We start from the raw sequence: 11875 nt of genomic DNA on the forward strand, positions 1-11875 counted from the left end.
CCCCCTCATCAGTCTACACACAATATCCCATAATGACAAGGCAAAAACAGTTTTTTTTGTGCAAATTTATATTTTTAAAAAAAAGGAAATATCACTTTTACATAAGTATTCAGACCCTTTACTCAGTACTTTGTTGAAGCACCTTTTGCAGCGATTACAGCATCAATTATTATTCGGTATGACGCTACAAACTTGGCACACTTGTATTTGGGGAGATTCTCCCATTCTTCTCTGCAGATCCTCTCAAGCTCTGTCAGGTTGGATGGGGAGAGCTATTTTCGGGTCTCTCCAGAGATGTTTGATCGGGTTCAAGTCCGGGCTCTGGCTGGGCAACTCAGGGACATTCAGAGACTTGTCCCGAAGACCCTCCTGTATTGTCCTGAATGTGTGCTTAGGCTCTGAGGTCCTGAGCGCTCTGGAGCAGGTTTTCATCAAGGATCTCTCTGTACTTTGCTCTGTTCATCTTTGCCTCGATCCTGACTAGTCTCCCAGACACTTCCGCTGAAAAACATCACCACACCATGATGCTGCCACCCCCATGGGATGGTGCCAGGTTTTCTCCAGACGTGACGCTTGGCATTCAGGCCAAAGAGTTCAATCTTGGTTTCATCAGACCAGAGAATCTTGTTTATCTTGGTCTGACAGTCTTTAGGTGCCTTTTGACAAACTCCAAGCGGGCTGTCATGTGCCTTTTAATGAGGAGTGGCTACCATCTGGCCACTCTACCATAAAGGCCTGATTGGTGGAGTGCTGCAGAGATGGTTATCCTTATGGAAGGTTCTCCCATCTCCACAGAAGAACTCTAGAGCTCTGTCAGAGTGACCATCGCGTTCTTGGTCACCTCCCTGACCAAAGCCCTTCTCCCACAATTGCTCAGTTTGGCCGGGTGGCCAGCTCTAGGAAGAGTCTTGGTGGTTCCAAACTTCTTCCATTTAAGGATGATGGAGGCCACTGTGTTCTTGGGGACCTTCAATGCTGCAGACATTTTGTGGTACCCTTCCCCAGATCTGTGCCTCGACACAATCCTGTCTCTGAGCTCTACAGACAATTCCTTCGACCTCATGGCTTGGTTTTTGCTCTGACATGCACTGTCAACTGTGGGACCTTATATAGACAGGTGTGTGCCTTTCCAAATCATGTCCAATCAGTTGAATTTACCACAGGTGGACTCCAATCAAGTTGTAGAAACATCTCAAGGATGATCAATGGAAACAGGATGCACCTGAGCTCAATTTCGAGTCTCATAGCAAAGGGTCTGATTACTTATGTAAATAAGGTATTTCTGATTTTTATATTTTATAAATCTGCAAAAATGTTTTTTTTTAAATGTTTTCGCTTTGTGGTTATGGGTTATTGTGTGTAGATTGCTGAGGATTCTTTTTTTTGCATTTAGAATCAGGCTGAAACTTAACACAGTGTGGAAAAAGTCAAGAGGTCTGAATACTTTGCGAAGGCACTGTATGTAGACAACGGTTCAGAAAATTAGAGATAATTTAATGAAAGCCATGTAAATACACACATATGTCTCATTTTCAGCATCTATTGGTATATTTAAAAATGCTCTGATCTTGTATTATTTAGGGTTAGGAAATTATTTATGAATAAAATAAAATAAAAACTGGTTTGTAGAGCCTTTACGTGCAAAATAATGGTGAATAAAACAATAGAAAATATTCCCACGTGAAAACCTCTCACATTTAAACATTTTAATTGGTAGTTTCATGTGAAAAACATTTACATGTGATTGTTTTTCACGTGAACTTGCAATTCCACATGTGAAAGGGAGAATTTCATGTGAACTTTTTTCATATTTGAAACTGCAAATTAGATTTTTTTTACATGTGATTTGTTTGCAATTTTCAATTCCACATGTGAAAGTGAAAATCTAATTTGCAGTTTCATGTAGAAAACTCCACATTTACTCCAATGTTTGTAAACAAAGTAAATGTAAACAAACCATATATAACCTAAAAATATGCTTTAAACTATAATATTGATATCATGGAGTTCTTGCAGCCATAGTGTAGTCTATGGATTTGAGAGCAGTTGCATTTCTCCAGCCCCAGGCCTTACATTTTTTGCAAAACTGTGGTAGGGATCACACTTAGTTCATGTTTAAATTAAGGATTGCTGCTTTAAACACCTTTAATAGATTAGTAGTGTTATTATATGGTGCAATCCTTTAGTGATTGAGTTACTTTTGTGCCATTAGTATCAAGCAAAACTTCTGAAGTCGAGAAGAAAATTGTTATTGTTGCAAACAAAAATAATGATATTGAAAGCAAAACAAAATATTGAAAGGAAAACATTTTTAATGCGAGAGCAATACATTGTAAATGGATGCAAAAAAAATGTTTTCAGGTAAACATTTTTTGATAACGCAATTAAATAAAACATCTCCCTCTTTCCTGCAATTTTCCCTATCTTTGATTGTTAACCTGGCCTTTTTTCCAGTTGCAAATTCTAGCACATTTATTCCAGCAACATAGCACCCTGCATCACACTTCTGGTTTGCTGCTGAAGCGAAGTACGGTTGGTCCTGTTCGGTCCCTGGATGTAGCTGGAAGTGGTGTCCGAAATCCAAGTCAGACTCGTGAACATTTCACATGTAAAACAAATAAATAAAAGTTATATGTGATTTCTTCATGTGTGTCTGAAAACCAAGATTTTTTTCACATGCTTTTTTTCATGTTTTGTTTTAAGGGTTGGAAGGTGAGAAAAGTGTACAATTGGGGTTAAACAGTAGTCCTATAAATATACCCTAATAATCCGCACTAATCATGGAACTGTGATAACGTTCTTGTAACACCAGGTGAAAGTTTTTTGCATTGTAGAAATCATCCACACAACTGGACAGTTGTTATGTTTTGCAAACCTATATTTTGTGATGTCCTTACAATGTTCTCACCAGCCATATCGAAAACTCCCTGAGCCACAGAAAGACTGAATTACTGCAACGCACAGCCCCCACAAACACCTTGAAAACTACTAGTTCCCATAGGCGTGTACTATCTATGACAGCCTCAGCAGTTAGCTACCAAAAGCTGGCAGACATGTTTACATTTGGTTCGTTTTATCAGTGTTATTTAGGTGGAAAACGTGAGCTAAATGCTGTAGCTCGATAACTAGCTAACGTTAGCATAGAGGTAGTAATCTAGCTCTTTCACTTACCCAGTTCACTTCCATGTCAGTGATTTTTAAAAAGTGCAAAAACAGCGAGTAACGTTCTGTTTCCGTGCGCTTAACTCGGGTCGGAATTCCCCCCTATTACTTTTGTAATACAGTATAGGCTAAAGTTAAGTCTATTTTATAAACTAATGTAAAATTCATCCTTAAAATGTGACCCACCATATCTTTTCTGTCTTATGTTCTAAAATTTGAAATTGTGTTTTTTTACATTGGATAAAAGTAAAGACTCTGACATTTAAAATGGCATATCATACACTGTAGTTGGAGGAAACGTGGGGAAGTAATGATGCTTTAAAAGTTGATAAATTTATAATCTCATTTAGGATAAAATAATCGTTCAAAAATGTTGCTGTGATTTTCACACTTGCTCTACATTAATCCTTGGGTAACATATATACAGAAAGGCATACTTTCACCTAAATGCACTCTCTGAACATTGTCACATTAACAAACATAAAATCGCGTATTGTTGTATAATAAAGAACCTTTCGCATTGAACAGCTACAGTACTGAACAGCTAAAGTACAGTACAGCTACAGTACTTTAGAGTCTAAAGCTTTACACCAACCCATCTCTTCACTTTGGAACACGTGACTGTGGCCATGTGCTAAATCGGTGAGGTAGTGCTTAAAAAAAACAAAGGAAAGATTTCAAACATAAAATACTTTATTAACTAGGTAGTAGCCTACAATAACAGTACCAGTCAAAAGTTTGGACACACCTACTCATTCCAGAGTTTTTCCTTATTTTTACTATTTTGTACATTGTAGAATAATAGTGAAAACATCAAAACTATGAAATCATTTACATTTACATTTAAGTCATTTAGCAGACGCTCTTATCCAGAGCGACTTACAAATTGGTGCATTCACCTTAAGATATCCAGTGGAACAACCACTTTACAATAGTGCATCTAAATCTTTTAAGGGGGGGGGGGGGGGGGGGGGGTTAGAAGGATTACTTTATCCTAACCTAGGTATTCCTTAAAGAGGTGGGGTTTCAGGTGTCTCCGGAAGGTGGTGATTGACTCCGCTGACCTGGCGTCGTGAGGGAGTTTGTTCCACCATTGGGGTGCCAGAGCAGCGAACAGTTTTGACTGGGCTGAGCGGGAACTGTACTTCCTCAGAGGTAGGGAGGCGAGCAGGCCAGAGGTGGATGAACGCAGTGCCCTTGTTTGGGTGTAGGGCCTGATCAGAGCCTGAAGGTACGGAGGTGCCGTTCCCCTCACAGCTCCGTAGGCAAGCACCATGGTCTTGTAGCGGATGCGAGCTTCAACTGGAAGCCAGTGGAGAGAGCGGAGGAGCGGGGTGACGTGAGAGAACTTGGGAAGGTTGAACATAACTGCGGCGTTCTGGATGAGTTGTAGGGGTTTAATGGCACAGGCAGGGAGCCCAGCCAACAGCGAGTTGCAGTAATCCAGACGGGAGATGACAAGTGCCTGGATTAGGACCTGCGCCGCTTCCTGTGTGAGGCAGGGTCGTACTCTGCGAATGTTGTAGAGCATGAACCTACAGGAACGGGCCACCGCCTTGATGTTGGTTGAGAACGACAGGGTGTTGTCCAGGATCACGCCAAGGTTCTTAGCGCTCTGGGAGGAGGACACAATGGAGTTGTCAACCGTGATGGCGAGATCATGGAACGGGCAGTCCTTCCCCGGGAGGAAGAGCAGCTCCGAAATAACACATATAGAATCATGTAGTAGCCAAAAAAGTGTTAAAACAGAGTTGTATTTATATTTGAGATTCTTCAAAGTAGGCACACTTTGCCTTGATGACAGCTTTGCACACGCTTGGCATTCTCTCAACAAGCTTCATGAGGTAGTCATCTGGAATGCATTTCAATTAACAGGTGTGCCTTGTTAAAAGTTAATTAGTGGAATTTCTTTCCTTCTTATTGCGTTTGAGCCAATCAGTTGTGTTGTGACAAAGTAAGGGTGGTATACAGAAGATAGCCCTATTTGGTAAAAGACCAAGTCCATATTATGGCAAGAACAGCTCAAATAAGCAAAGAGAAACTACAGTCCATCATTACTATAAGACATGAAGGTCAGTCAATCCGGAACATTTCAAGAACTTTGAAAGTTTCTTCAAGTGCAGTCACAAAAACGATCAAGCACTATGATGAAACTGGCTCTCATGAGGACCGCCAGTAGGAAAGGAAGACCCAGGGTTACCTCTGCTTCAGAGGATATCTTCAATACAGTTACCAGCCTCAGAAATTGCAGCCCAAATAAATGCTTCAAAGTGAATCAGGCTTTCATGGTCGAATTGCTGCAAAGTAACCACTACTAAAGGACACCAATAAGAAGAAGTGTAACGCGCTTCCTCCTTCTCCTCATCCGAAGAGGAGTAGCAAGGATTGGACCAACGTGCAGCGGGTTGTGAATACATAATGATTTATTTGAAAGACTAAGACAAACACGAAAAACACTTGATACTTTTACAAAACAACAAACGAAGTAGACAGACCTGGACTACGAACTTATATACAACGAAGAACGAACGAACAAGTACTGATTACAAACAAAACGAACTCACGATACAGTCCCGTATGGTGCAACAAACACTGACACAGGAAACAATCACCCACAAACAAACAGTGAGAACAACCTACCTTAATATGACTCTCAATCAGAGGAAACGTCAAACACCTGCCTCTAATTGAGAGCCATACCAGGCAACCCAAAACCAACATAGAAACAGAAAACATAGACTGCCCACCCAAAACTCACGCCCTGACCAATAAACACATACCAAACAACAGAAAACAGGTCAGGAACGTGACAGAACCCCCCCCTCAAGGTGCGAACTCCGGGCGCACCCCTAAAACTCAAGGGGAGGGTCTGGGTGGGCATCTGTCCGCGGTGGCGGCTCCGGCGGTGGACGAGGACACCACTCCACCACTGTCTTTGTCCCCCTCCTTAGCGTCCTTTGAGTGGCGACCCTCGCCCCCGACCATGGTCCAGGAACCTTCACTAAGGCCCCTCCTACATAGAGGAGACAGCTCAGGACAGAGAGGTAGCTCAGGACAGAGAGGTAGCTCAGGACAGAGAGGTAGCTCAGGACAGAGAGGTAGCTCCGGACAGAGAGGTAGCTCCGGACAGAGAGGTAGCTTAGGACAGAGGGACAACTCTGTACTAATGGCAGCTCCGGACTGAGTGGCAGCTCCGGACTGGGTGGCAGCTCCGGACTGGGTGGCAGCTCCGGACTGAGTGGCAGCTCCGGACTGAGTGGCAGCTCCGGACTGAGTGGCAGCTCATGACTGGAGGGCAGCTCATGACTGGAGGGCAGCTCATGACTGGAGGGCAGCTCATGACTGGAGGGCAGCTCATGACTGGAGGGCAGCTCATGACTGGAGGGCAGCTCATGACTGTAGGGCAGCTCATGACTGTAGGGCAGCTCATGACTGTAGGGCAGCTCATGACTGTAGGGCAGCTCATGACTGTAGGGCAGCTCTGGCAGCTCCTGACTGGCTGGCGGCTTTGGCAGCTCCTGACTGGCTGGCGGCTCTGGCAGCTCCTGACTGGCTGGCGGCTCTGGCAGCTCCTGACTGGCTGGCGGCTCTGGCAGCTCCTGACTGGCTGGCGGCTCTGGCAGCTCCTGACTGGCTGGCGGCTCTGGCAGCTCCTGACTGGCTGGCGGCTCTGGCAGCTCCTGACTGGCTGGCGGCTCTGGCAGCTCCTGACTGACGGACGGCTCTAGCGGCTCCTGACTGATGGACGGCTCTAATGGCTCGGGACAGACGGGCGGCTCTAATGGCTCGTGGCAGACGGATGGCTCAGAAGGCGCTGGGCAGACGGATGGCTCAGAAGGCGCTGGGCAGACGGATGGCTCAGAAGGCGCTGGGCAGACGGATGGCTCAGAAGGCGCTGGGCAGACAGATGGCTCAGACGGCGCTGGGCAGACAGATGGCTCAGATGGCACTGGGCAGACAGATGGCTCAGATGGCACTGGGCAGACGGATGGCTCAGACGGAGCTGGGCAGACAGGCAGTGCAGAAGGCGTTGGGCAGACGGCCGACTCTGACCCGCTGAGGCGCCCAGTAGGCCTGGTGCGTGGTGCCGGAACTGGTGGTACCGGACTGGAGACACGCACCTCAAGGCTAGTGCGGGGAGCAGGAACAGGGCACACTGGACTCTCGATGCGCACTATAGGCCTGGTGCGTGGTACCGGAACTGGAGGTACCGGGCTGAGGGCACGCACCTCAGGGCGAGTGCGGGGAGAAGGAACAGTGCGTACAGGGCTCTGGAGATGCACAGGAGGCTTGCTGCGTGGTGCCGAAACTGGAGGCACTGAGCTTGAGACACGCACCACAGGGAGAGTGCGTGGAGGAGGAACAGTGCGTACAGGGTTCTGGAGACGCACAGGAGGCTTGCTGCGTGGTGCCGAAACTGGAGGCACTGAGCTTGAGACACGCACCACAGGGAGAGTGCGTGGAGGAGGAACAGTGCGTACAGGGCTCTGAGGACGCACATGAGGCTTGGTGCGTGGTGCAGGCACTGGTGGTACTGAGCTGGGGCGGGAAGGTGGCGCCGGATATACCGGACCGTGTAGGCGTACTGGCTCCCTTGAGCACTGAACCTGCCCAACCTTACCTGGTTGTATGCTCCCCGTCGCCTGACCAGTGCGGGGAGGTGGAATAACCCGCACCGGGCTATGTAGGCGAACCGGGGACACCATGCGTAAGTCTGGTGCCATGTAAGCCGGCCCGAGGAGACGTACTGGTGGCCAGATATGTAGGGCCGGCTTCATGACATTTGGCTCAATGCCCAATCTAGCCCTACCAGTGCGGGGAGGTGGAATAACCCGCACCGGGCTATGAACACGTACAGGAGACACCGTGCGCTCTACTGCGTAACACGGTGTCTGCCCGTACTCCCGCTCTCCACGGTTAGCCTGGGAAGTGGGCGCAGGTCTCCTACCTGCCCTCGGCCCACTACCTCTTAGCCCCCCCCCCAATACATTTTTGGGTAGTACTCACGGGCTTTTCGGGCTTCCGTGCTAGACGCGTCCCCTCATAACGCCGGTTCCTCTCTCCGGTTTCCTCCGCTCTCCGAGCTGCGTCCAGCTGTTCCCATGGGAGGCGATCCTTTCCAGCCAGGATCTCCTCCCATGTGTAGCAACCCTTACCGTCCAAAACATCCTCCCATGTCCATTCCTCCTTCTTGCGCTGTCGTTGCTGTCCGTTAACCCGCTGCTTGATCTGGGTTTGGTGGGTGATTCTGTAACGCGCTTCCTCCTTCTCCTCATCCGAAGAGGAGTAGCAAGGATTGGACCAACGTGCAGCGGGTTGTGAATACATAATGATTTATTTGAAAGACTAAGACAAACACGAAAAACACTTGATACTTTTACAAAACAACAAACGAAGTAGACAGACCTGGACTACGAACTTATATACAACGAAGAACGAACGAACAAGTACTGATTACAAACAAAACGAACTCACGATACAGTCCCGTATGGTGCAACAAACACTGACACAGGAAACAATCACCCACAAACAAACAGTGAGAACAACCTACCTTAATATGACTCTCAATCAGAGGAAACGTCAAACACCTGCCTCTAATTGAGAGCCATACCAGGCAAACCAAAACCAACATAGAAACAGAAAACATAGACTGCCCACCCAAAACTCACGCCCTGACCAATAAACACATACCAAACAACAGAAAACAGGTCAGGAACGTGACAAGAAGAGACTTGCTTGGGCCAAGAAACACGAGCAATGATATAATATAATTTCATGAAATCACAAGTCCAATACAGCAAATGAAAGATAAACATCTTGTGAATCCAGCCAACATGTCTGATTTTTTAAATGTTTTACAGCGAAAACACAACATATATTTATGTTAGCTCACCACCATATCCAAAAAAACACAGCCATTTTTTCACAGCAAAGATAGCTTTCACAAAACCCACAAATAGAGATAAAAATAATCACTAACCTTTGAACAACTTCATCAGATGACAGTCTTATAACATCATGTTATACAATACATTTATGTTTTGTTCGAAAATGTGCATATTTATAGCTACAAATCCTGGTTTTACATTGGTGCCATGATCATAAATGGCTCCAAAACAGCCGGAATAATTACAGAGAGCAACGTGAAATACAGAAATACTCATCATAAAACATTTATGAAAAATACATGTTGTACACATAGTTAAAGTTAACTTTTTGTCAATAGGGGGTGCTGTTAGCATTTTTTTTTTTTGACGTTGCCAAATTAAACTGCCTAGTACTCAATTCTTGCTCGTACAATATGCATATTATTGTTATTATTGGATAGAAAACACTCTCTAGTTTCTATAGCCGTTTGAATTATGTCTCTGAGTGGAACAGAACTCATTCTACAGCACTTTTCCTGACAGGGAGTGAGATTTCAGAAATCTTGGCCTCTGTTCCCAGGTCAGTTTTAATGTCCCTGTAAATGCTATGAGGATACAAACACTGCCCACGCCTTCCTCTAGATGTCAGTAAGAGGTGACAATTTGAATGGAGTCGATTGCGCAATCAGGGCCTGTATAAAAGACCACAAGGCGGAAGTAGCTTTCTTTTCTTCCTGCGCCTGACGCACGATGGACGTCGGGACTGGCCTCCTTCCAAGCTATGGTTTAGGCACTTCTATATCGCCGGTCATGTTTTTACTCGTTATAGGTGTTAAAAACATCATAAGGTAGTTAATTTAAACCGTTTTATAGCAATTTATATCCGTTTAGTGCGATTTTGAGGCATTTCTTTGTGACGCACTTTGAAGCGCTGGGCACGTTTCCAGTACCGGTCGAACGTTAGTGGCCATTTCGACGGGACAAGAGGACATCTTTCGACCAAAAGACGATTAGACCCGAGAAAGGATACATTGCCCAAGATTCTGATGGAAGAACAGCTCATAGTAAGAACTATTTATGATGATAAATCGCTGTTCTGTTGAAAAATGTTAAACGCATATATCGCCATTTTGTTTTGTGTAGCTTCGCTTTGGCGGACCCGGTATTGCACAGTAAGGATAATTTTAGAAATGTAATTCAGCGATTGCATTAAGAACTAATTTGTCTTTCGATTCCTGTCAACCCTGTATTTTTTAGTCAAGTTTATGATTAGTTATCGATTAGGCTAGATCACTCTCAAAGATGGCGCCCGACATTTTCAGACCAGTTTTGCTACTATTCTCATTGTATAACCACGATTTTTGTGGCTAAATATGCACATTTTCGAACAAACTCTATATGTATGTTGTAATATGATGTTACAGGAGTGTCATCGGAAGAATTCTGAGAAGGTTAGTGAAAAAATTAATATATTTTGGCGATGATAACGATATCGCTCTCTTTGGCTTGAATCAATGCTCGGGTAACGTTTGCATATGTGGTATGCTAATATAACGATTTATTGTGTTTTCGCTGTAAAACACTTAGAAAATCTGAAATATTGTCTGAATTCACAAGATCTGTGTCTTTCCATTGCTGTGAGCTGTGTATTTTTAAGAAATGTTTTATGATGAGTAAATTGGTAATACACGTTGCTCTCTGTAGTAATTCTAGTCGCTTTGGGGAGATTTGTGATGGTGGCTGCAATGGCAAACTATGATTTATACCTGAAATATGCACATTTTTCTAACAAAACCTATGCTATACAATAAATATGTTATCAGACTATCATCTGATTAAGTTTTTTCTTGGTTAGTGGCTATTTATATCTTTATTTGGTCGAATTGGTGATAGCACCTGATGGAGTAAGAAACTGATGGAGTTAGAAAAGTGGTGTCTTTTGCTAACGTGGTTAGCTAATAGATTTACATATTTTGTCTTCCCTGTAAAACATTTTAAAAATCTGAAATGGTGGCTTTATTCACAAGATCTGTATCTTTCATTTGGTGTCTTGGACTTGTGATTTAATGATATTTAGATGCTACTATTTAATTGTGACGCTATGCTAGCGATGCTAATCAGTGTGGGGGGGGGTGGGGGGTGCTCCCGGATCCGGGTTTCTGAGTCGCTAGAAGATATACATCTTGTGAATCCAGCCAACATGTCCGATTTTTAAAATGTTTTACAGCGAAAACACAACATATATTTACGTTAGCTCACCACAATAGCCCAAAACACAACGCCATTCTTTCACCGCAAAGATAGCTTTCACAAAACCCACAAATAGAGATAAAAATAATCACTAACCTTTGAACAACTTCATCAGATGACAGTCTTATAACATCATGTTATACAATACATTTATGTTTTGTTCGAAAATGTGCGTATTTATAGCTACAAATCCTGGTTTTACATTGTGAACATGGCGCCAAAATGCTCCAAATTGTCCAACATGGCGCCAAAATGCTCCAAATTAAATTTTAGAGAGTCACGTAATCTAACAGAAAAACTCATCATAAACTTTGCTGAAAAATACATGTTGGACATATAATTAAAGATACACTGGTTCTTAATGCAACCGCTGTGTTAGATAAAAAAAAAATAACTTTAGTAAAAAGCACAGCATACAATAATCTGAGACAGCGCTCAGCCATTCTCCGCCATGTTGGAGTCAACATATTCAACAAAAATACGAAATAACATCATAAATATTCTCTTACCTTTGATGAACTTTCATCAGAATGCAGTGCCAGGAATCCTTGTTCCACAACGGTAAGTACAGTACCTGTAACCAACTGTCTAACTAC

Source organism: Salvelinus namaycush, chromosome 22 (assembly GCF_016432855.1).
Source record: "Salvelinus namaycush isolate Seneca chromosome 22, SaNama_1.0, whole genome shotgun sequence".
NCBI lineage: Eukaryota > Metazoa > Chordata > Actinopteri > Salmoniformes > Salmonidae > Salvelinus > Salvelinus namaycush.